General features: G+C 38.5%; 1 long non-coding RNA gene across 1 annotated transcript in view; it reads left to right on the top strand.

Moving 5' to 3' along the window:
• Positions 1-26987, top strand: part of LOC129050207 (uncharacterized) — a 138349-nt gene that overhangs the window by 72394 nt on the left and 38968 nt on the right. The window contains exons 3-5 of the long non-coding RNA XR_008513792.1: positions 2417-2499; positions 12859-12981; positions 14297-14379. This is a non-coding gene — a long non-coding RNA (uncharacterized LOC129050207). The remainder of the gene's footprint in view (positions 1-2416; positions 2500-12858; positions 12982-14296; positions 14380-26987) is intronic.

The following is a 26987-nucleotide window of genomic DNA, read 5'->3' on the forward strand; positions in this document are numbered from 1 at the left end:
TTGCTTTCCTGGGAATGAAGTTCAGTAAAATGAGAAATGTGGATGCCCATGAACATTTCTGCTGTATCCTTGAGACAAATGATGGAACAAATTGTTCTCTGTGGGGTTCCATTCAGGAACCTGGAGGCATGGCATTGTTAGTGTTATTATCATTAGCAGCGTGGCGACTTAGTCTATTTTCATACTGGCAGCAAAAAAAGTAATATTTATCTACTTGGCCATCCAGAGAAGTGTTATGGGTTTGCAATTTTGCACTTTAGTGGGGTAATAGAACAGGTACAGAAATGGAAGCTGTCTTAAATTTTCATGCAAGAGTAGAAACACACAAGATCTGTGAATAGATTGAAGCTTTGGTTAAGAAATGGAGGTTGTATGTTTGATTTGAAGGTCTTGAGTTCTCCTCAGGCTAATTGTGGACGGTCTTTTCTTGACGAGCACGAATCTATCAGCCAGCTGGATTTTATATTATAGAATCAGCCTTTCAAAAAGGACAATGCATTGTTAGCTTAGTTACTATATAGTAGTGCAATGAGATGATGTATGAGGATGTATTTTGAAAACTGCCAAGTGCTGTGCATGGGAAGGATGACAGTGGCGGTGATGATCATGATGATCATGATGATTTATCAGCAGACATTCTAATCCAGATATATTTTTCCCCAATCAGTCCTGTGGGGAAATGAAGGTCTCTAGCCTCATACGTCACAGCAAATCAGTCCCCTGAGTCCCAGCAAAGGAGACACAGGTGTGGAATTCCACATGTAGCTGGGGTTCAGGAGCTCCAGGGGACTGAATGCTAAGAGCTTTGTATCTCTGTAAGAAGTTCTTTGTAAGAAGTCATCTCTGCAAGAAGTCACTCTTGCATTGAAGGTGCTGCACTAAAGGAAAAGCTTGATTTGCTATTCAGAGAATCTCACATGTCACTTTGATTGTGCAGACACTCCGCCCAGCTTTTATACACCATACCCACATACAGTCCCTAAACACATATCCTCACATTATGCATGTACCCCATGTGCACATATAGACAGCTCCATGCACACACCTCCCATCTGATGTGCACACACCTGCATCTACCACCCTGATAAATATATCCCCTCTGTATTTTACACACACAGCCCATATACCCCCATACATGTTCTCTGTCTAATCTCTCTCCATGGCCACAGGCTCCACCCCTTATTCATGTACCCCTCACATCCTTCATAAATACACATCTTGCACATCTGTACACACCCCTACATACCCCACTCTTATGTGCTATTACATGTGCTCCCTCATCCCGCATGCATACCACTACATGCAGACCCATAGGATGTACTCAGACACTCATATATAGTCATGCATGCTTGCAGGTGGTCACAGTGTTGTCTGGGGTAGAGAGAGGTACAATTCTAGAGGGACAAGTTAACCTGTGCATATTTATTACACTTAATGTGTCATTCTCTTCCCCTTTTTCTGCCCTTCCCTCCTGGCTGCCTCCCTGACAATTGTTTGTAGAGCAACTCTTTTCAGTTTTCATAAACATCCTTTGCCTAAAATGTAAGTATATGGCCTGAATTACTATCTATTAACCTTTTCAAAAAATTAATGAATTAATTTTTGTTTTATTTTTATAGATTTAGAGAGTACAAGTAGTTTTGCTATGTGGATATATTGTATTTTGGTGAAATCTGGGCTTTTAGTGTAACCGTCACCTGAATAGTGTACATGGTACCCATTAATTTCTCATCTACCACCCCCCTGACACCCTCCCACCTTTCTGAGTCTCCAGTGCCTATCTTTCTACTTTCTAGGTCCATGTATACACATTATTTAGCTCCCAATTCTATGTGAGAACATGTGGTATTTGGCTTTCTGTTTCTGAGTTATTTCACTTAAGAAAATGACCTCTGGTTCCATCAATGTTGCTGTAAAAGATACAGTTTCATTATTTTTTATGGCTGAGTAGTATTCCAGAGTATATGGGTAGGTAGGTAGACAGATATCACATTTTCTTTATTCAATAATCTGTTGTTGAACACTCACAAATCTTTGCTATTGTGAATAGTGCTGTGATAAACGTACAAGTACAGGTATCTTTATTATATAGTGATTTCTTTTCCTTTGGGTAGATACCCAGTAGTGGGATTGCTGGATCAAATGGTAGATCTACTTTTAGTTATTTGAGAAATTGTCATACTGTTTTCCACAGAGGTTGTACTAATTTACATTCCTATTTTTTGATGAACTCAGATGAAGAAAGTTTCTTAAGAAGAATTCATTTGGGGGTATGTTTGTATTTATTCAGCTGCTCCCATTACCAGATCATTGAACCATTCTAGAGACTTCAAATGCATTGACTAATGCCTTTGCCTGCTCAGGCAGAGGACAGAATGACCATTGCAAGTGTTCATCAGCATTTTCCTGCTCTTAGATGGAAAGGCCGAGGCCACCCCAAGCATGCTGAAATTGATGGGCCGTCGTCAGGAAGGAGTTCACAACTGCATATGGAGCCAGGTAACTGCTTTTCATTTTCCCTTAGCTGAAAAAACTACTAGTTCAAAGACATTGATGTAAGTGGCACAAGGGGCATACATTCTGCAGTTTGTCTTTAGCAGCTTAGCAAGATGAGATTTTAAAAACTTTGTGGCATCTTCTCTGTCATCTAGAAGAATTCTTTGATTTTTGCATAGCTGTCAAATGTTCAGTTGCTTGCCTTCTTATGCTAACCACATCTGGAGCTCTCTGAGACTACCAAAGGGCCTCCTGCTTCTTTGGTTTCTCCGGTCAAGAGCTTAACCCTGAACTGATTATTGTGGATGCCTGTGGAACCATTGCAAATTTCATATGATGAAGGTGAACTCATACCTCTAGAAGACAGAAAAGCCTTGGAAATAAAGCCATTGACCTCAAACAGGAAATTCTGTTGTATTTTCCCAGAAGGTTTAACAAGGAGGGAGCACTTTCTCAGAATCACTGCCTCACTAGTTCATGCCCACAGTTAGACTCATTGTGGACTAACCCAGCATTGCCAGACATGTAAGGATACCAGAGGTGGAGGGAGAGGAGAAAATGTGATCTATTTACAAGTGGGGCTCAGAAAGGCAAATGGAGATGCTTCAAATGCATAGCGTTTTGCTTCCTGTTTTTTGTTTTTGTCTAATTTTGTACTCTATTCCAGTTTTCCATTGAGCTAGAGAGGCTAATGCGTATGATCTAAAAGTGGAGCGTATCTAGAAACACATGCCACTTCAATTGCAGTGGAATGAAAGCTGCATGCAAGGACCTAGGACTGAGATCCACCAATAATATTGTATCACTGGAGTACTTGTAAGAATCAAATCACATTAGGGAGGTTAGAAGGATGAGAAAACTCATTGCAAACTGTGAGGAGATAGACAACTGTTCATTATTCTTCATCTGCCAATAGGCTTCCTTAAAATATGAAGGCTTTTTTCTGCAAATTTTATAAAGTTTATGGATCTGCAATTAATTCAAGGCTTCTGTGAAGATGGGGGAAATAAATTTGTCTTTACAACATCTCCAAGAGGAGACCAACAGTCCAGTAGATGATTAGAAAATCAGAAATTAATAGGTTGAACATTTTTATTCCCCTTGGGCATTTGAGCCCAGAAAAGGGAGGCAAAGAGACCTTCAGAGTGAGCAAAATGAGAAATGAGAGGGAAGGGAGAGACAGAGGAGAGGTCTGAGAAAAGGACAAGGGTTGTGAGCCAGAAGCTTCCTCTGTGCTAAGTCACTTAATTCTTGCTGTCACCTTGTGAGGAGTGTCACTCAGCTGTCCTCAAGTTCTGTACCCTTTAATATCCCAAAGTGGGCTTGGCAGCTCATCTACACAGAGATTCCAGCATTCTCTTTAATACCAGCATGGATTTGGGGTGTTTGTTTTGGTGGTGAGAGTGATGGGTTATTCCATCAACCACACAAAGTAGAAATGCCTGCAGTTAGGTTTTTGTATTAAGTAGCAATGGTTTTTTTGGGGGGTTTGGTTTTTCTGCAGTTGTATTTGAATAGTCCATTTTACAAAAAAGAGGCTCAATAAATCTAAATAACCTTCTCAGTTAATTATGATACTAATTACCAATAAAATACAGACCTAAAATACAGAACTGGAATTGAAACTCAGGGCTGTTGGCTTCAAGTCCTCTTATTTTCTGATTTGCTGCATGGTCTGTAGGAAGAGACCAGCTTTGGGCCAATTGATACCCTGGGACAGTGCTCCCTAGGCTTCATGAGCAAAAGATTGTTGCTTGTGCAATCCTGCCCTCAGCAGGTGGACACTTGGGACACATTAGGGATGGATTTCAATGGCTTCCTGCTTCCTAGAGGAGAAATGATGAGCAGAAGCCTTAGCTCCATGCAAAATATCAGCTACTTCTGACATTGCTGGTTCCCTGTCTCCCTACCCTGGGTTTGCAACAGATAAGGAAAGGGCGATGGTACTCAGAGGAACTTCCAATCAGCAACATGCCTTAAATCTTAGTGGCCTTGTGGCATTCGTGGCTAAACGTTGTCACAGGGAAACACTCATTTCAATAACTGTAAAGAAGTGTGCCTGAGGAATACTGAGCTCAAAACACATTTGAAAAAGGAATTTGAGAAGGGAAAGCAATGAAAGGAAGACAGTTTTTTTATTTTTATTTTTTTTAGTATTTTCAAGACTCTGATATTTAGTACTAATAGTAAATAATAAAAAATAAATTTAAAGTTCTTGAGGGCATAGAACAAAAGCTTTTGAGCTGGGATGAAATTCTAGCTGTTTTTATTAAAAGTTTTTGTAGAAATCCACAGGGACACTATTGAGACCATTTTAATTTTGGTTCTCCTCAAAAGGCCACTCTTCTCATCATTCACTGATTAGTAGATTTCTTGAGCTGTGAAAATGATTTCTTCTCATTGATATGATATGCACGGATGGAACTCTCAAAAGAACAGGGCACGTGAGTGACACCGCAAAGCACCTTGGAACTCACACCTAATATACTCTTTGATGAACAAGACTATAATAAGATTGAGACAGATGCGTTTTTAAGACCCAAACATAGGCTGGGGGTGGTAGCTCATGCCTATAATCCCAGTACTTTGGAAGGCCACAGCGGGCAGATTGCTTGAGCCCAGGAGTTCAAGACCAGCCTGGTGAGACCTTGTCTTTACAGAAATATAAACATTAGCTCAGCACAGTGGCGCATGACTATAGTCTATAGTCTTAGCTAATGGGGAGGTTGAGGTGGAATGATCACTTTGAGTCCAGAAGGTGGAGGCTGCAGTGAGCTGTGATTGTAATACTGCACTCCAGCCTGGGCAACTGAGCAAGACACTGTCTAAGAAAGGAAAAAAAAAAAAAAGATCCTAACATAATGAGTAGTTTTTTTGTTTTATTTTTATATAGAGCATTTTAATTGATTTTTATCCTCCTATAACCTTAATACTCTTACCTATTGATATGGTTTGGCTGTGTCCCCACCCAAATTTCATCTTGAATTGTAGCTCCCATAATTCCCACATGTCGTGGGAGGGACCCAGTGGGAGGTAATTGAATCATGGGGGCAGGTTTTTCCTGGCTATTCTTGTGATAGAGAATAAGTCTCATGAGATCCAATGGCTTTACAAAGGGCAGTTCCCATGGACACGCTCTCTTGCCTGCTGCCATGTAAGACATGCCTTTGCTCTTCCTTCTCCTTCCGCCATGATTGTGAGGTCTCCCCAGCCATGTGGAGCTGTGAATCCATTAAACCTCTTTCCTTTATAAATTACCCATTCTCGGGTATGCCTTTGTTAATAGCATGAGAATAGACTAATATACTTATTTTGTAATATTTTTAATTCTCTAGGAATGCAAATAATTTAAACTTTGGTGATCAATACATAGTTGTAAATATTTATTATGGAAAAGGAAAAAGGGGCTGGGCGTGATAGCTCCCACCTGTAATCTCAGCACTTTGGGAGGCCTAAGTGGGCGGCTCACTTGAGGTCAGGAGTTTGAGACCAGCCTGGCCAACATGGTGAAACCCCTATCTCTACTAAAAATACAAAAATTAGCCGGGTGTGGTGGTGGGCGCCTGTAGTCCCAGCTACTTGGGAGGCTGAGGCAGGAGAATCACTTGAACCTGGGAGGCGGAGGTTGCAGTGAGCTGAGATTGCGCTACTGCACTCCAGCCTGGGTGACAGAGTGAGACTCTGTCAAAAAAAAAAAAAAAAAAAATAGGAAAAGGATAGGGTTGTGGAATCAAACAGCCAAGGATATGGACATTACAAACATGGAATTACAATCACACAATTGTTCTGTTTAATTTCTTAACTAACTTGAACTTTTGTTTTCTGAATTGTGAGATCAGGATGACAACACCTCTCTAGTAGGATTGTTTTGAGGATTAAAATTGAGAGCTTATATAAAAAGAGTCTTGAATGCTGCCTAGCATGTAGTATTAAAATGGTCATTTTCTTCCCCCTTTCCTACACTGAAGTGCTCATAATTATGATCACTGCCAATTTGTTTTTCAACATAACATTTTGAGAACATCAGAGGCAACCAGATGAGTATTTAATGAAATTAACTGATCATCTCATTTATTTATTCAATTAATATTTAATTTTAGATATGATAAATGGAATGAGCTAGCATAAAACATATTTACTTGCTAGGGTAATTTCTTCCTGGAACTTAAGTGCCTTTGACTTTTAGTCAAAGAACTCTCTTTGAGAGTCAACTAAATCAAACTTATGGAGAAAAAAACCATCAACATAAGATTCTGTTACTTGGGGGGTTGATGTGGGAGGATGCCTTGAGTCTAGGAGGCTGAAGCTGCAGTGACCTGTGATCTTACCACTGCACCCCAGCCTGGCCAACAAAGTGAGACCCTGTCTCAAAAAAAAAAAAAAGTTTCTGTTGTCAGTTGACTGATATATTTTATTTCTACCTCCAGTGAACATATATTTGTAAACATAAATTGAACACATATTGCCTGTCTCATATATACATGTGCATATATATACACACACACACATATAACATATATTGCATATATGATGCAAGGTGCTTATCCCAGCAGGAAAGGTTTGCAGGCTGATCTTTGAAACTACATTGATAAGAGGTAGAGTGAACATGCATTTTAGTTTTTCTCTTTTAGGTTTAATTTGTATCTGTTGATGTGATTCAATTATTAATAAAACCTTCTTGTACCCTCCAAAGAGTTCCAGGAGATGGTAAGAAGTGTTTGGATGATATAGTACACGGTCATCCTAGTAACAGGTATCTCCTCCCAGGAATAGGGGCTTTGGCTCCTTTTGAAAGATCCTGGGAAGTAGTTGCCTTGAGCATTTCTTGCTCAGGGTCGGGGTTTCATTGTGAAGGCCTCTGGTGCAGCAACAGCTGGGCTATCCAAGGGGTTGCTATGATGAATGGAAACATGCAGGGCAGCGAAGGCTGGAGGGCCAGATAATGGATGTCCAGTTTTACAGGATGTGCTCATGTTAACAGTTGCATTGCTAACTAGTTAAAGATCAGCCTTATGAAAAATGACTTCCCACTTCCAGCCTCTAATGAACATAAAACTGTGCAAAGACAGATGAGATGATGCTTTGAGTAATCCTTAATGAAACTGATTTGAGAAATAAAACCATTTGTCTCTCCCATTCGACTGCCTCTTGTTATATAAAATCGCTGTGTAATCATCTTAAACCAGAATGGACTGGAGAGACTGAGGGACAGAAACTTCTGAGTCTTATGTTTCTGTCATCCACAGCTGCTCATCAATAAGGAAGAAGCAAATGTTGCAACAAGCCCTTTCTCATGACAATACTGAGCGTTCATGCATAACTTGAGAAAAATCTTTCCACGGATTTGTGAGCACTTGTGCAATGCGTTTGGCCCAGTGATTTCACCTTGATCTAAAAAGTCAGGAGGCAAGTCTTTGGCAGAAACCTGTTGTTACCCTGAATAAAGTAACTCTGGAGCTCAGCTCATTTCCAACTGTTTACTCTTCAGATTCTTGGTGGTCTTAACTCCTGGCACCTGTGCTGTTGAATTTGCCAGTTTGACAATTCAGTCGGTTCTTAACACAGCCTAAACGACTGAAGATTTTAAACGTGGCCTGCTAGAGAAAACCCTGGATAAGGAGTCTGGCAGCATTATTTTCTAGTTCTCTTTGTGACTTGGAAAATTCACTTCACTTCCTTATGCCCCACTTTAATCACCTGGAAACAAGACTCACGTGGCTCACAGAAGTGCTTTGATCCAGAACACCAGCTGTTCCTTCTGCATGCCCTGTTCCTCCCTGCGTGCCTGACTGTACTCCCGGCCTGTCCTCTCTGCACCACGCTTTCTACAAAAGTCAATAGCATTTCGAGAGGCAGCACAGGTGCCAGTTTTGCCATATGAAAATTCCTGTTTTTCTCCCAGGTTCTTTGAAGGAAATGGTTTGTCTCCTTCAAGCTTGTTAACGTGTTCTCTCTATTCTTTCGTGGCAATATCCATGCTACTGCTTTGCACATTTTATTATTGTTCTCAAGAGCATACTAGCTGTGGGCTGGCTCTGTTGCACCTTCATTTACCTGGTTGCCAGAGAAAGAACCTTGCAAGTGTTCTTTTTCCTGTCCATTTTTAGAGCCATGTTACAAGTGTTCTATGTGATTCATTTCACTTGCACCTGGTTTCCTGTCTGCTGTCCTTCCTTTTCCTCTGCTCTTAACTTTCCTCCCAAATCCCCGATCACAGTGCAATTTGCATAACGATTCCTAATTCCTTTGTTTTCTCTTGGACCCTTCTGTACCTCTCCAGCTCTATTGCTACTGACTGGTTTGTTCAGGCTCTTCTAATCATTATGGCTAGTGCAATTTTCTTCTAAGAGGCTTTCCCAGGCCTCCTGCTAACAGTGATCTATAATGCGTCTGTAGATATTTTTATTTATTTATTTATTTTTATTATTATTATTTTTTTGAAACAGGGTCTCACTCTGTCACCCAGGCTAGAGTGCAGTGGCACCATCACAGCTCACTGTGGCCTCTAACTCCTGGACAAAAGCGATCCTCCCACCTGTGTCTCCTGAGTAGTGGAACTATAGGCACATGCCGCCACACCTGGCTTATTATTTTTTAGGAGAGACAAAACTTTGCCGTGTTGCCTAGGCTGGTCTTGAACTCCTGAGTTCAAGCAATCCTCCTGCTTTAGCCTCCCAAAGTGCTAGGATTATAGGCGTGAGCCACCATGTCCAGCCTGCAGTGATTTTTCTTAAAGACCTTTCTTAAATCTCATCAGCTTGTTCCTGTTTAAAGTCTATCAGGGACCCTTTAGTGCCTGTCTGCAGGGCTGGCTCCACAGGCATGTAACGTGAGCACTTGTATAGGACCCCTGTGCTTAGAAGGGCCCCATACCTGGTTTGTCATTCTGTAGTCACTGTTTTGCACTGAGATCTGCAGATTATGGAGTCAGTCCTGTATTTGGTGTAGAATCTGAGTCACATAAAGAGCCTTTACAACCATGTGGCCACCTCCCGTCATGCCCTAGTCACTGTTCTCTGACCCTAAGCCCTATGCTCTCCTGTTCCTTCCCGTGTAGCTCTCCCCCAATCATGCCATTTGGTCTAGTTGGTGTTGTTCATGCAACAACAATTTAGTCCATGTTTCCTGTGTGCCAGACATTGTCACCCGGTAGTGGAAATACAGAGATGAGGGCAGAAACTTGATTTCACAGAAAAAACCAACTATATACACATAACTCCAATACAATATGGGAAATGCAATAAAAGAGAAATAACTGATAAGCCAGTTCCACAAACATACACAATATATGGCTTCTGTTTGTTTGATGTTTACCAAAATAGAATTGTATTTTACATATTGCCTGGAACTGGTACCTATCTTTTACAATCTTTCTACTTACTTTTGTAGGTTTTTCTCATTGTTTGCTTTTTAAAAATGACACACATTTTTATCTGCTTCTTTTCTCACTCAACAATTCCTTGTGCAAATTTCTCCTAAACCAATGATTAAAACAAAGTTTGGGATTATTTTAAGAATCTTCTTTTAATCATTTGTTTCTGTCATTAGCACAGCAAGCTTGAAGTTCATTTTCATTCGACTGCTTTAGAAAGGAACATTATATAGCAGCTGTTTTCCAACTTGAGCCTTTTGTGTATTAAAATTAAACATTCAGTTCTACCCTTGTATTTATTCTTTCAGTTAAGCAAACTAGCATATTATTTGGAAATTTTGTTATAAATGCTGGCTTTCCTTTACAATTTTTTTCTCAAAACATCTGTTTAGGGGAGGAAACATGTAAATCATAAGATAATTCCACAAATGATGTTCAGATGAAAACTTTTCCAGCTCGGCCTAATTTTAGAGCCCTGCTACAAATATTCTGTTTAATTAATTTCACTTGCGTTTGGCTTCCTTTCTCCTGTCCTTATTTTCCTCTGCCCAGCGGGAGTCAGATTTTTCCTAATGTTTCCTCTCCTTCATCTGTGTACCATAGGTCACTGCAGACTCCATGGTTCTCTCTCTGTGTTCGCCTGGATCTGCCTGCAAAAGTGCACTGTCCTCTCCTTTCCTCCTTAGGCAGGATGGCAGTTGGCAAATTGAGCCTGACATTTTCCTAGAGATGTGCAGAGGATGGCAGTTTGAATTTCATTTACATTTTAGGAATTAAAAGTCCTTATTTTTCCCAGTCTGAGTTATTAATATCTTGGGTAAAACCTTATTTCTACTGGGAGCCTGGGGATGTATCGGGGGCAGGATGAATCAGACAGCAGAATCTGTTTGAGGTTGAAAACAAAGCAGAGACTGAAAAGCCCGGAGAAATTCTGGACCCTTATTTTCTGTTGCTCTTTCTTATTCTGTCTGCGTGTTGAATGCCTTTATCCCGATCCCATCCTGCACCATGCCACAGATACACACATTCTAGTGGGAAGTGATTCTTTCAGATTCTTCAGGCCTTCTCTCTAACCTCACTCCTTAACGCAGTTGTCTGGGATTATGTAGGCAAGAAAAATACTTGATGCTGTATTCTCTCCAAGAACCCAGGCCTTCCTTTGTAGCACTATCCCAAACTGTTATTGCTGATTTATTTGAGAGAGTTCTTGGTTAATGTCTGTCTCTCTACTGGGCTTCATGCTTCTAGAAGACAGAGCCCACCATAGAGACCAAAATACATAAGGTCTCAGGAAATCAGTACTGCCTGACAGAACCTTCTGCAGTGATGGGCATGTTCTGTATTTGTGCTGTCCATTATCATAGCCATGGGTGACAAGTGGCTGTTGAGTATTCAAAATATGGTCAGTATGACTGAAGAATAGAATTTTAAATTCTACTTAATTTTAATCCATTTAAATTTACATAGCCTCGTGTTACTAGTGGCTTCCATATTGGGCAGGGCAGACTGAACTAGGTTAGTAGATGTGCGGATGGAGGAAATCCAAGGAAGTAAGTACCTGGGTATGGGATTAAAGGAGAGTCAAAGTCATCACTGGGACTATTTTTGCATTTTTTTATTCTCAACATACACCACCACCCCTCCCCGCCCCGCTTCCCCCAACACACACACACCAGCTTGCTCCACTGGCTGGATTGGGTTGAATTCAAGAGGTGGAAATTTGTAGCCTCCCATATTGGTTCTGATGTCTTTGCTCTCACCAGAGAAAACACTATTGCAGTTGTACAGGGTGTAGTCATTCACAGCCCTGTTTCACCCTTACACGTGATCCTGTCTTCCTCTGGGTGCAACAAGGTTGTCATCAGTCTAAGCATGTTGGTGTGGTCCCCTGAGTCAACAGGAAGTGGCAAATCCTTGCTGAGTGAGTTCCCTGAACTGGGAGGATATCCTGAACATGCTATAACCTGAGAAAGCACATGTTTATCTTGCGGCATAAAAGCCCTCTGTTGGCCATACAGTGCTTGTTAATCCAGGGCTCTCTGTAAGCCTGACTCAGTAGGTGGTAAGTAAAGAAATGAATTTACCGTCCCTGTTCCTGTAACTCATGCTGACTGTGCACATGCCTCAACTGGAGGCTGGTTTTTGCTTTTCCAAGGGGTGTGTTTCTAAGGAGACATTTATCTGTGTGTGTCAAAGAATCACTTGCCTTGGATGACATCACTGGTCACAGCCCATTCTGCTCAGTTCCTTATTTAAAGGAGCCAAGTCTGAAAGGCCTGGCTTAGAAAGTTTCTACCTTCAAAAGTTGTGTCAACGGGAGAGCCTCAGCATGCTGTTCCGAATGGAGGGCCAGGTGCAACATGTACAAGCAGACCCAGAAGATAAAAGTTGGGCCTACAAATGCACCTCTTCTGCAGATGAGATGCCAATCTCACCAGGCCAACTGGGAGCGAAAGGGTTTTCTGATCTTCATGAAAACCCAACACAAATATCTCAAGAACTTTTTCAAAATATCTGTTTTCCTGCTGCTCTCCTGCTGGCTCAATCTGGGGAGCTTAAGTAGTTGTGATTGTCTCTGGGAAATCTGCCTTTTAGTATAACTTATTTGGACAGAAAAAAAGCCATCATCTATTTAAAGTTTAGATGCACTTGCCCCTTTGATCCAGCAATTCTACTTCTAATAATTATAGAAATACTTGCATATTTAAGAATATATATATATATGGTTATTCATTGGTGTGAAAAATTTGAACCAAGAAAAATGCCATTAATAAATCAGGATGTAATAAATCAAGGTGTGCAGATGGAAATGGCAGAAGTTCCTGCTCACTTCCATTTCCCTTTCTACTTTTTATTTTCTAATCTTAATTTCTTGAGTATTCATAATAAAATATGGCCTTATTCAAACAAAGACTGATAAGCATCGTGGTGAATAATATCAATAATATTTGAAATATAATCAAATTTATTTTTCATTTATTGATGTAAAGGCTCTGATATGGTTTTGCTCTGTGTCCTCACCCAAATCTCGTCTTGAATTGTAATCCCCACATGTCGAGAGAGAGAGGTGATTGGATCAAGGAGGTGGTTTCCCCTCTGCTGTTCTTGTGATGGTGAGTTCTCGTGAAATTTGGTGGTTTTATAAGGGGCTTTCCCCGATTTGCTGTCACTTCTCTCTCCTGCCATCATATGAAGAAAGTCCTTGCTTCCCCTTCGCCTTCACCATGATTGTAAAGTTTCCTGAGGCCTCCCCAGCCATGTGGAACTGTGAATCAATTAAACCTCTCTTTTATAAATGACCCAGTTTTGGGTAGTATCTTAACAGCAGTGTGAAAACAGACTAATACAGGGTTTAAACTGGGGACCAGGTTAAAGGAATGACCATCACTAATGCTAACCAAGGCAGGGTTTAATGAGTAAGGCAAGATGATTGAGGCCCCTCAAGAAAAACACAATATATTTTCTGTACCAGCAGACCGGACTGAGAAAAGGGGACTGGAAGAATCTGTAACAGACCACATTTTAAACTTGAATTTGACTTAGTAATTAGAACTGATTACTAAGAATGAGATTGTTTGAACTGGAAAGGGCTGATACTTTAAATTCTTGAGTAAGGAGGGTTTCATTTTGGTTTCGATTTTGCCCTCAGCAAAACTGGGGATCCAGGGCTAATTGAGTTCACTTTTTAAAAAATAATGTGACATTTCGGCATACTAAGTGTCTACTGTCATGGGTGACAGCAAAGGCAGAGAGGACATCTATGCAGTGGCCACCCTGGATTGCCACGAGATTCTGCCTTTTCACTTTCTCAGCCCAGGGCACCTCCAGGCAGTGAAATCACTGGTAACAAGACAGCAGGAACATGAGCACACAGATAGGGGCAGATAAGGGATTCTTTATACACCTGTGGCCATGGAACCAGAGGAAGAAAGAGCAGGTCTGCTCTTGGTCATGTGCAATCTCGATTCAATAATTTTATACAAAACACAGATTCTTTCCCTCATGAGCTCATTCTTTGCGTGGCATGATTTCTGGACTCCTCCGAGGTAGACGAGCCATGTGACAAATGTCTCTACAATGCTGATTCTTTCATTTTCATGCAGTTCACACCTTTTATAATATTACCATCAAAAGGTGAGGGTAGGAGTGTCTGGGCCACTGGGAAATCTTAAGGCTACTTGATCAAAACCTCATTGTGTGCTAGGTGTCCCTTCTACCACCAGGAGTTGAAATTATGCCAATTGTTTCTTATGTCTGCAGCTTTGTCTTTCTCTTACGATCTGTACATTTGTCTACATTTTGTTTCTATTAACATATTTTGTTACACTTCCTCCATCTTTTTCAACAGATGCCCTCTTCTGAACAATCCTGCCAACCTAATATTGTACATTTGCATTGTAACTAAGATTTTGACCCCCTTACTTTCAGAACAAATGGAGAGACCTCATTTAGTTGATTGATGGTAGCAACAAGGAAGAAAGCAAATGGAGAAATGACATCTCATGACCCAGGTAATTTATGGGATTACATGATATCGCAAGAATTAATGCTGGAAAGGACCTTGCAGATTACCGGCTCCAACTCTCACATTTTCATTTGAATAAATTAAGAATCTTAAGTGACCTTCCCAGTACCACATAGGTAGAGTTGAAACTCAAGTGAAACCAACAGAACTCATTTCTAGAAAGTTCAAACAAGATGTTCACAGCAATCTTTGGAATCAACGATAAAATAAGCCTCTGAACTGAAATTTGAAATGAAGTCAGGGCATTGGGCTTCTTTGCATACTATTAGGAATGCAAAATCCTAAAATTAATTTAGGCAAAATCATAGCAGCATTTTAATTTTACAAGCTGATTTATCCAAGCATTTTGGTGTAAATCCTCATTTATTATTCACGACAACTTTATGAAGCCTGAATTATTATTCTGATTTTGCAGTTTAATTATTCTAGGTGCAGAGAGGTTAACTGGCTTTTGCATCAACAGAGGTGGTAAATGTTAAAATAAGGACTCAGATACAAGTCACATCACTCCAAAGGCAGCACCAACCAGTGCCCAAACAGTAAAGGCACTTCTAATTCATATCAGAGATGTATCTCCTAATGTTTCCAGAAGAATCAAATCACTGACCACCTTCCTGCTTTGGTGAGGCTTATTTCAGGGTTCACTGGCCCTCATTATTGGTGTGATCCCAGTTATTAAAGGGACCAGAGAGCTATCACGGCACAGCATGCTTCCCCCACCAGTTATACTTGAAGTGTCAAAAATGGTAAAGGAAGCTAAGCATAGGGTGATACTGTATTAGTGTTTTTTTTTTTTTAAATAGCCCCTCTTTCTGGCATCTTTATTTATAATAATTAAATTTGAATTGGATTTTGACTGCTCATTCAGCCAAAATTACAGAATTGATTATGCATTTGAAAAGGGAAGGTATAAATAATGCAAAAATTATTCTGTAATTATAGGCAATTGACAAGGATTCAGGGGATGTGTTTAAACCCCTTTACCCAGCATCCAGAAGCAGCTACTGCCCCTTTTTTTCTCCTTTTAGGGTATTTCTATAATCTTTTTTTCCCAAGTCAGAATGATTTAATTTTGCATGCATTTTTGCTCATGATGTTTCTGGGTTGATGCCAACCATGTATGCCAGAGACAAAAAGAAATGTGCTTCTTTTGCTGGAGTTGTATAGGTTGTTCCTCAAAATGTTAGATTCCTGTAAAATTGGAAACGTAACGGTGATTTGTTGTGGTTTATGGTTTTATGGGTACAGAGCCAGAAGAGACCCTGGAGGCCATCCAGTGGTACCATTTTATGTCGTAGTGGATGGAACGAAGACTCCAAGAGAGTAATTGAGATAGCCTGGAGTTTCCTGGCAATTTCCTTGAGAAACAATGATACTTAGTGGCAGAAGTGAGTCCAGCATACATTTGTGCAGGTCCAAGTTGTGCAGTTTTCCCCACCATGCCCCACTGCCTCTGGTTACAAGTTTTCATGTGCCCTCTATTGCTGACATGCTGTCATATCTGGGGCAGGTCCATCCTTCTCTGCCTGGCTCTCCTTATCTATAGATCTAATGTATGACTTCTCTTTGTAAGGGTGTCACAAATTTTCTTTCAAGATTATACTTCTGTACGCTTATTTTTAAAATGGCACTTTTCTATTTCAGCTCCTCTTGCAAATAAAGTAGACCCTTGAACAACGTGTTTGAACTGCACAGGCCATTTATAAAGAGATGTTTTTCAATCAATAGAGCCAGCCCTTTGTATCTGGGAGTTTTGCATCTGCAACCAACAGCAGATTATATAGTAGTATTCCCTCAGTGCACAACCTGCGGATATGAAGGGCTGACTTTTTGTGATACATGGATTTTGTGGAGCCAACTCTGAAGCTTGAGTATGTGTGGGTTTTTGTATCTGCAGAGGGTCCTGAAATCAATCCCCTACAGACACTGAGCAACTGCAGTTATTGTTTACAGGGATAAACTTGGCAATCATTCCTTCAAATTGATTACTGACTGATGTGTTTTCCTCACTTCCAGAGTGCATACCATATGGTACTGTAGTTGGGGATTTTCTTTCTCTCTAACTGCACCACGTCCACACATGGGAGAAACTCACGGAACGTCGGTTGAATCTTCCCAGCATTGCCTGTATCTGCATGATGCAGACAAACTGAATTGCTTCATATTGCCTTCATTTATTTCTAAATAATAGTAATAGCAAACATTATTAGGTTCTGACAGTGCTAGGCTCAAGGTAAGCAGGAGATATTTATCATCTTATTTAAAGAAGCTCACAACCCTGTGAGATAAGTACTGTCACTATTTCCTTTAAACAGATGAAACTGAAGCTGAAAGTAGTTAGCCCGGATCTCCTGGGCTGAGTGGTGGAACCAGGATTTGAACAAGCTGATTTTCACTCACTGTGGTATTCTGCCTCTGATATAAAGTCAGGGTATCCCAGTAAGGGCAAGGAATGCCTTGGCATCTAAATCTTATGCTTCGATTCCTTCTTCAACATTCCCACCAAGTAGCCGTGTACTCTCTGAACATGTTCTGGTTTAATTTGTGCAGTTCCATCTTTACCTGTTAGAAGGGCTGTCTCTATGTTAAGGCCAAACCTGCCTCCTGGTCCTTCATAAATATTGCCCCTGCCATCTGGAGTCATGGAGAAGAATCTTCTGAGTATTCTCCCATAGCACAGACTTCAGAAACTCTGAGACTTCTGCTTTCCTTGATTGATGTCCAGTTAGTGCATCTAGTCTTTGCTTGTTGGAATTTTAAGCTCCTTCGTAAACCTGCACATTTGCATCTGACACCCTCGGTTTGTCTGTGTGCCTCGTAATGACAGCATTGACACCCACCTCCCACTCAGTTGGGTTTGGTCCCCTTCCAAAAGTTAACCGTGTTCTCTTTGTCATAGCACATAGTTCCTGTTAATTCAACTACTAGCTCCTGTTAATTCAACTACTAGTTGTGCTCAGGGAGGTCAGAGTCATTGGTTTATGCTGGAGAAGGAGAAGAATAGGGAGCCCCTTGTCTGAAGCAGGTGTTGCCCGTGTTTCCAGATTCCCTTTATCTCTCAACTGGCGTGTCTGCTGCCCCTCTCCAGCCCTTTCCTGGCGCTCCAATACCACCCTGTTTCTCCTCTGGCTCTGGGTGGTCCTTGCCTACTGGCTGCTGGTCTGGCTTTGCCCTGTGTTCCTTGGGTTACTTAATATTTCAACATGCTCCCATCCCAGTGTTTTCTTTTTGATAATGATAGTGCTTGAGGGATTTTCAGAAATACCCAGAGGAGCTACTTTCCTCCCTCCCTTCCTCCCTCCCTTCCTTCCTCCCTTCCTCCCTTCTTTCTCTTCCTCCATCCATCCCTTTCCTCCTTCTTTCCTCCTCCCTTCCTTTCTCCCTCCCTCCCTCTCTTTCTTTCTTTGTGGAGTGGAGATAAGGAGCAAGAACTTGTAGAAAAATATCCCCAGGTAATTATGATATATAACATTTTATATCATTTCTTTATTTATACTCATTGTCTGTTACTTGAAGAAAGAAAGTATTAAGCAATGAAATGTCTGGAAGTCTCTTAATAATATCTGGTACAATATTCCCTATATTCTTTTTTTTTTTTGAGACAAAGTCTCGCTCTGTCACCCAGGCTGGAGTGCAGTGGCGCAATTTCAGCTCTCTGCAACATCCACCTCCTGGGTTCAAGCAATTCTTGGGCCTCAGCCTCCCGAGTAGTTGGGATTACAGGTGTGTGCCATCATGCCCAACTAATTTTTGTATTTTTAGCAGAGGTGAGGTTTCTCCATGTTGGCCAGGCTGGTCTCCAATTCCTGACCTCAGGTGATCCACCTGCCTCAGCCTCCCAAAATGCTGGGATTACAGGTGTGAACCACCGTGCCTGGCCAATATTCCTATATTGTTTTCATGAAAACAAACAAAAAAATATTTAAGAGATTCGATGCTATTTCAAAAATGTAAAACTTCACTGAACTCTAGGCTAATGAATGAGGGAATGTCATAAAAGCATTGTCAGTATTTTAAAATCTTTGATGTGATTATCTCACTTTAGGAGTTATAAATTTCCTTTTTGGCATTTTGCTCACAATTATAGTATGCTGCCAACATATAATTGAGTTTCTTTGGTGATGTCATATTTTTATGCTCAACTTCACATCCAGTACTTATTAGACATCCTCATTCAATTTTAGTTATTCCTTTTTTCATAATTCAAGTAGTACTCTCTTTTAAAAATGAATCATATCATTTCATTAAATATCCAGCACAGAAACATTAAACAATACCACATTGATATATATTTTTAGAGTAGTAATAGTAAAAATAATAGTAAGAAGAAACTGTTAGGTTTCCCCACTAATCAAACTATCACTGATCAATTCTTCATAAAATTTGCTTAATTCCCAAATTTGAGGATAGTCTCTCAGACTCAGTATACATCTTTATCATAAAGTAAGAACATTTCATAATTTCCCTGTAGATAATTATTAAAAATCTTCAGATTTCTTCCATAACTCTCTTAGCTTCCTTTTGTAGACAACTGAGGAGTTTATTTATCTTGCCTTGCTGTGCAAACACATTAAATGGAGAACCTGACTTTTTCCTCCAGTGCACCACTCACCTCTCTCGTGATCCTTTTCTTGCATTCAGCTGCAGTGAAAGCGAGATAGGCCATCCAGGAAACCATGCAAAGACTCCCCAACTTGTCTCTGAGAAGTAGAGATGTTTCCTGCACTCAACTTGAATTTGAACAAGTTTCTGTTATCTTAAATTTGTATACTAATGCTTATTTGACAACTCTTATACAGTATTAAATACATTTTACTTAAGGAAATATTTTATTATAAGTTACAGCAATTTAACACCGTTTCTGTTTACTGAAAGAGATTGGTATGATTTCTTCTTTAAATATTTGGTAGAATTCACCAGTAAAACAAGTTGGGCCAGATTCCTTGTTTTTAGAAATGTTTTAAATTGTTGATTCAATTTCATTAATAGATGTAGGATTATTTAAGTTAGCTCTTTCTCCTTTTGTAACTTGGTAGTTTGTATCTTTCAAAGGGTTGGTCCATTTCATTTAAGTTATCAAATATGTGTGCGTTGAGTTATTGGTAGTATTTCTTTCTTATTCCTCGAATATCCACGGGATTGGTAGTGATGAATGCTCTCTCATTTCTGATACTGACAATTTGTGACTTCTCCTTTTTTTCTTGGTCAGTCTGGCAAAAGGTTTTTCAATGCTATTTATCTTTTTAAAGAATGAGTCTTTGATTTTATTGCTTTCTCTATTATTTTCTTGTTTATAATTTTATTGATTTCTGTTATAGTTTTTATTATTTCCTTCTTTCCTGCTTACTTTAGGTATAATGGGCTCTTCTTCCTCTAGTTTACTAAGGGAGGAGCTTAGGTTACTGAATTTCTTCTTTTCTAGTATATACATTGAGTGCCATGCATTTTCCTGTAAGCACAGCTTTCACTGCATTCCATAAATTTTCTTTCCATTTTCATTTAGTTCAAAATATTTTTAAATTTCTCTTGAGAGTTCTTCTTTGACCCCCATGTTATTAGAAGTGTTGTTTGATCCAAACAGTTGGGAATGTTTTAGCTATCATTCTGTTATTGATTTTTATTGTGTTCTGAGAGCATTCTTCATATAATTTATATTTTTAAAAATTCATTGTGTTTTACGGGCTAGAATGTGGTTTATCTTGGTGAATGTTCTTGTGAACCTGAGAAGAATGTGTATTCTGCTGTTGCTGGAGTACCCTATAAATGTTTATTAGTTTCAATTGATTGATAATGCTGTTCAAACCATTTATGCCCTTATTGACTAACCATTACTGAAAGTGTAGTGGATTTGTCTATTTCTCATTGCAGTTCTATCAGTTTTTGTCTCATGCATTTGGATACTCTTTTGATAGGTGCTTATACATTTAAAATTATGTCTTAAAGAACCAACTCTTTTATTACTAAGTTATGCCTTTTTTTATGCTTTATAATCTTCTTTACCTTGAAGTTTGCTTTGTCTAAAATTAATAATCTGCCAAGCTTTCTCTTGATTAGTGTTAGCATGGTATATGTTTCTCCATTCTTTTACTTTAGTCTATTAGAGGCTTTGTACTTAAAGTGAGTTTCTTGTAGACAACATAAGAATTGGGTCTTTAAAAAAATATTTACCCTGACAATCTTTGTATTTTATTTGGTATATTTAGTCCATTCACATTTAAAGTGATTATAGCTATAGTTACATTGATATCTACCATCTTTGGACCTTTTATTTATTACATTTATCATTTATTTATTTTATTCTGACTTTTTCTATCCTTTCTAGTCTTATTGAGTATTTTTTATTTTATCTCCTCTCTATTTTATCTCCTCTCTTAGGAAAGCAATTATACTCTATCCTAAGTATTTTATCTATTCTATTTTATCTCCTCTCTTAGGATAGCAATTATACTTCTTTTAAAACTGTTAATATGTTTGCTTTAAACAGTTATCTTTTAGCTTATTTGAGAATAGGAAAATAAAGATTTTACTTTGCCTTCATATATTTCATAGATACTCTTTATGTTGATCTAAGTTTCTGCCCTATATTATTTTCCTTATCACTGAAAAACTTCTTTTTATATTTATTAAATTTTCGGCAGGGAAGTTCTCCCGTTAATGAATTCCCTCAGTTTTTGTTTGCCTGAGAAATTATTTTTCCTTTACTTTTGAAGGTTAATGTTCCTAGTTATTAGGTTTGAATTCTGAGTTGATTTTTTTTTTCTTTCAACATTACCTAAGTAATATCTGTTATTAACTTTGGCAAATTGTCGGCCAATATTACATCAAATATTTTTTCTTCTTTGCTCTTACTTTCTTTACCTTCTGGCATTCTAATTATGTGTATGTTACATCTTTGGAAATTGTCCCACAGTTCTTGGATATTCTGTTCTATTTTTAAATTTCCAGTCTTTTATTTTTATTTTGGTTCAAGAAGTTTCTACTGGCCTGTCAACAAGTTTATCTATTCTTTCCTCAGTTGTGCTAAGTATACTAATGAGCCTATAATTAGTGTATATTAGTATTCTTCATTTTTGTTATTGTGTTTTTTTATTTCTAGCATTTCATTTTGATTTTTTCTTAAAGCTTTTGCTTAGGCTACTTTTACCATTAGCACTCTTAACATATTATTCATAGTTATTTTAAATGCTCTGTCTGATAATTCCAACACCTGTGTCATATGTCTTATTCTAATGTTTGCTTTATCTTTTCAGATTGTGTATGTTCTTCTTCTGGCAGGTCTTCTGCTTTTTTATATTGAGTAATGGCGAAACAGGTAAATTGAGGACTTAGGTTATTCTGGTTAGGAGTTGGGTTGTGTTTAGTGTTGCTCATAGATGTAGGTACCAAACATTTCAATCTCCTCTAGCATCCTTGTTTTTGTTTCACTTCCTGATTTCGGGTTTTTCTATGTACTATTCCTTAAAGAACATTTTTCTCCTGCAGTTCTTACAGCTGCAAGCACAGTTATTACACTGGCCCCCTGTATAATCTTCTGATTAAGTCTCAGCCTTCTATTACCTCAGTGTTTGAGGCTGTGATCTTCGCCAGTGTTTCTCCAGTGGTGTAGCTTTTGTCTCCTTGTCCCTCCTACCTTTCTGGCTGCAATATTCCTAATCTATTTATTTGAACTCTAATCTCTGTGAACTAGTGTGTTTTCTACTGCCTTAGGTGACATAGGAAAGCTGGAGACTTGAGCTGGAAGAATTTCTCTTCTCTTTCTGGAATAAGGGTTCAGAATTGAGTGCTGGCCATCTTCTTTTTCCTGGCAAGTGGGCTTTTTTTTTCCTTTAGAAACAGCTGGCATATTTTACACTGGCTGTTCTTCCACTCCACTTAAAGAGCCATGAGGACATATTTTTGAGATACATACGATGTCAACCTAGTGGAACTACTGAAGAGAAGGACCACAAAAGTGTGGGAGCTCCTTCTCAATCTCATGCTAGTAAACACTTAGCCTCCAGAAATTCATCAAAGTCACCATTTAAGTGTTTATACCAGTTTATGTCTCTAGAAGCTTCTGCTCCAAGTAAGTAGATATTCGTTGCTATATCTTTCTGCATGTACCTGTCTCTATATTTGGGAGTTGGTTTGCCCCATGACCTCAATTCTCTTGGTGGGTCCAAGAAAAGTCTTTGATTTTTAGTTTGTTCAGATTTCCCTTGTAAGGATGGAGGTGATGACTTCCAGGCTATTTACATGTTCAAGCAGAAACCATAACTCCCCACATTAATTATTTTACCTCTAGTAGAAAAAGGTCCCACTGTGGTTGGCAAATCCTAAGAAGATATCTGTAATCTAGTGGATCAGAGTCACTGGGAAGTCAAAAGGAAGTGGAAGTCTGGTAAGTCCCTCTTTTGGGGAATTACTGTTACCTTGAGGCTGATGGTGTCTCTTTAGGCTTCCTATTTCAGATAAAGAACATACTGAAACAAAATAGTTTTCCAGAATAAGGGAAAAAAAGAGGGGGAAAAAAGAGGGAGAAAAACCCTGTTTTTCACTGTAGAAACTGAATATAGCAATTCTGACCTCTGAATTATGAAACCACTTTCCCTCCCTTTCCCTACTTCTAAAACTCCTCTCCACATGGAATTTCCTGGTGTTGTGAATGTCCACATTCCTGGTATTGCAAAAATCCGATAATAATAATAATAATACAAACATAAGAAACCAGCACCTGTGTAAAGTTATTATAAGAAAATGTAAAGTAGTATCAAAACCTTTAGCATATTAAAATGTTGCCAAAAAGTCATGAAAATGAAGAACATTGTAACAAATACTGTTTATGAATTAAATATCGTTAAATGAGCAATTGCATATGTGAAAGCATACATGACTCAGAGTAGAAAAAATAAAAAACAGGGAGGTATAAGACAAAAGTTGGTAGAGCTCAGAAAGGAAATGGAAGAAAAAGACAAAAACCATTTAAGAATAAAAGATAAATTATGAGGAAAGCAAGGATGAATAGATGCAATGGAGAGGACAATAGAGAGACAAAGATAAATGTAAAACTGAAATGTGGAAGAGGCTAAAAGAATTAGATAGACTACCTGTTCCTTCCTTGATGGAGTGATAGTTATAGGGTAATCTCCTGCTATAAACAATTATAGAACTGGATTAAATATTCGAAGCAACTGGTTTCAGATATTGAACAATAGGTAGTGCAAGGCTTTGATCCTTGAGCAAATGGAAATACTCAAGGAGAGCTCAACATTCACCCTGGATTTCTGGCTCATGCTTGTTCCAAACAATTGCACAGGGAATTGGAACAAGCAGAAAGTAACTGTCCTTCTGGGTAGAAGAAACAGAGATCAGAGTTTGGGGATGCTGCAAGGCTGAAATGTACAGATTATGGTACTGGAGAAAACATATATTCAGAGAAGGAATTTTATAAATCTGCATAGGTACCCCTTAACCCTTGGCTTAATACTAAACTATACTGGTACAGCATGCAATTTCTTCAGTTGTGGCAGAGAAATGCTGCAGGGGCACCACAAGCTGAACTAGTATTTTAGATATCATTCAGTTTTGAGAGATGTTAAATTTCTGATCAGGCAGCTTTGGGCATCTCAGCCACACATTTAGCTGAGATGCCAAAAACTCTGTCTTTGAGTAGGGTTACACCTTATTTTAGAATAAGAGTTACTCTGGACCTATACTAAGAAGTACTAACAATAAGCCATGGCAAGATCAAGCTTATCTTCCAGTCAATTACCTGCCAGAATAAACCTTAACATTCTTTAATGGAACACACAAAAAATTAGGTTCTCAACTATATAACATATACAATGTCTAGTATACAAAGAAAAATTACTAGATATGGGAAGAAATAAGAAAATGTGAGCTACAACCAGAAGAAAAACCTGACAAACAGGAAAAGGCTGGGATAGAAGATATGTTGGAATTAGCAGGCAAGGAGTTTTTAAAAAGTTATAGTATGCCTGAAATTTAAAGAAAAAGATAACACAATGCGCAAACTGGGGAATATTGATGACATTAACAGCAGATTGGATTATGTGAAAAAACCGATGGACTTAAAGATGTAGCAACAGAAACTATAAAGCATAGCACATGGAGAGAAACTTGCTGAAAAAAAAAGAGAGTGCATTGGTGACCCATGGGACAAAAATAAGCTGTTTAATAGGATTGTACTTGGGGTCCAGGAAGAATAGGGGAGACATTAGGACAAAAAGAATTTGAAGAGATAATGGCCAAGAATTTTCCAAATTTGATGAAAAAGAGCAACTCACAAGTCTGAGAAGTTCAACAAACACCAAGAAGGATAAACTCTAAGAAAACCATCTCTAACCATAAAATAATCAAAATGCTAAAAACAGTAAATACATAGAAGATTTTAATTCTTATGAATTACTTTTAGTACTTTCATAGTCCATTTAGTGTTGCTAAGGAACACTTAAGGCTGAGTAATTTAATTTATTAAAAAAAGAGGTTTATTTGTATTACAGTTCTGCAGGCTGTACAGCAAGCTTGACCAGCCTGCAGCCTGCAGGCCACGTGCAGCTCAGGATGGCTTTGAATGCAGCCCAACAGAAATTCATAAGCTTTCTTAAAACATTATGAGTTTTTTTTTTTTGCAATTTTTAAAAACTCATTAGCAATCATTAGTGTATTTCCTGTATGGCCCAAGACAATCCTTCTTCCAGTGTGGCCCAGGGAAGCCAAAAGATTGGACACCCCTGCTATACAAGAAACATGGCACCAGTGTCTGCTTCTGTTAAGGGCTACAGGCTGGTTCCACACATGGGGAAGGTGAAATCAAGCTGGTGTGTACAAGAAAGGTGGAAGATGCTAAGATATTTTTTAACAATGAGCTGTCATGAAGATGAATAGAGCGAGAACTGACTATTGTAAGAATGGCAGCAAGCCATTTACGTGGGATTTGCCCCATGATCCAAACACCTCCCAATAGGCCCCACCTCCACCATTGTGGATCAGATTTCAATATGAGGTTTGGAGGGGTCAAATATCCAAACTATAGCAAGTACTATTTTTTTCATATTATATTTATTTATACTACATGCATTAATATTAATCACTATGCTTTGTAGTATGTATTAATATCATATTCCTATGCTTTGTATTTCTTCTGCAAAATTAATCTTAAGTTATTTTTGGCCTTTGCTGTTTCATATCAATGATATGAAAATGCCAAAAATAAGATTAATTTTGCAGAAGAAATATAACTCATCAAAGCTTGTCAAGTTCCACAGAAATTTTGTTATTATTCAGTTAGTGGTGTTTAGGAAGAGTATGAAGTTTTGTATATTAATCTTATTCTCTGTAATTGGCCATAATATTTTGCCAATAGATTAACAGCATCTAAATAAGGCGAATAAATAGAAATCTTTCAAATTCTTAAAATGTATTTCCTTTTCATATTATTGTATTGGCTGGTAACAATACCTGTTTGTATTTGTACTCATCATGGCTTCTTTGGGTAGACACTTACATAATTCTAGCTTCTAAAACCATCCCTAAAATGTGAAGCAAAAAACCTGAATAACAACAACAAAAAAACCTGGAAGGCCGTAATGATCATAAAGAAAAGTCTTGGAATTAATGAACAGTTGAAAAACTGGGAACCTTCGTCTTGTCCTTCACTGCATTAAAGATCATTCTAAAGTTTCATCCTTTAGTTTGGTGATATCTGTAGGTTTTGATAGAAATGCGTAATCCAGCTGCTTTTGGGATTTTGTCTTTGTCTTCAGTTTGAGCTGTTTTACTATAAAGTTTCTAGGTTTGTTTGTCTTTAGGTTAATCCTGATTGGCTTCAACGGAGTTTCCTGAGTCTATGGCTTGATGCCTTATTTTTGTTTTAGAAATTTCTTAGGTGTTATGTATTCAAATATTGCTTCATACTTCTCCATCTTTCTGGTTCTTTAATTACATGTACATTAGAACTTTCCATTGTGTCTCATACATTTTAATACTCAGTGTAATTCATCTCTTGATTTGAATATACTAGTTCTTTATTCTTTTGTTAAACTCATCTTCTGAATTAATTTAGTTTTAGCCAATATTTTCTCAGTTCTGAAATTCCTTTGATTCTTTCTTATAAATACCAGTTCCCAGGTAAAATTCTGCACCTACTTCTTGATTGTCTTAATTATATTAATTACAGATTTTTTGGTGTCCTTGTCTAATTGTTTGATATCTGGTTCACATTTGAGTCTATTTCTGTTGTCTGTTTTTGCTCATGTGTTCTTGTTCTTTTCATGTTTGGTAAATTTCATTGAATGCCAGGCATTGCTTATAAAACATTTTAGAGTCTCTGGATGACGTTATCTTCTCACATTGAGAATTTAACATATTTCTGTTGGCCAAGCAGGATATTGGCCAATAACCAGGATTTAATCAAAGCTGAGTTTCAGGACTTATTAGGCCTTATCTATTTTCGATTTGACCTTAGTCCTGTATGATGTACTAAGATTTTATTTCCATTTTTTCCCAGACTGGTGAAAGATAGTAAGCTAGTCTTAGAGTGACAGTCTAACACTTTTCCCCAGAAATATAAAGTCTAGTTGTATTTGTATTGAT

Source organism: Pongo abelii, chromosome 16 (genome assembly GCF_028885655.2).
Source record: "Pongo abelii isolate AG06213 chromosome 16, NHGRI_mPonAbe1-v2.0_pri, whole genome shotgun sequence".
Lineage (NCBI taxonomy): Eukaryota > Metazoa > Chordata > Mammalia > Primates > Hominidae > Pongo > Pongo abelii.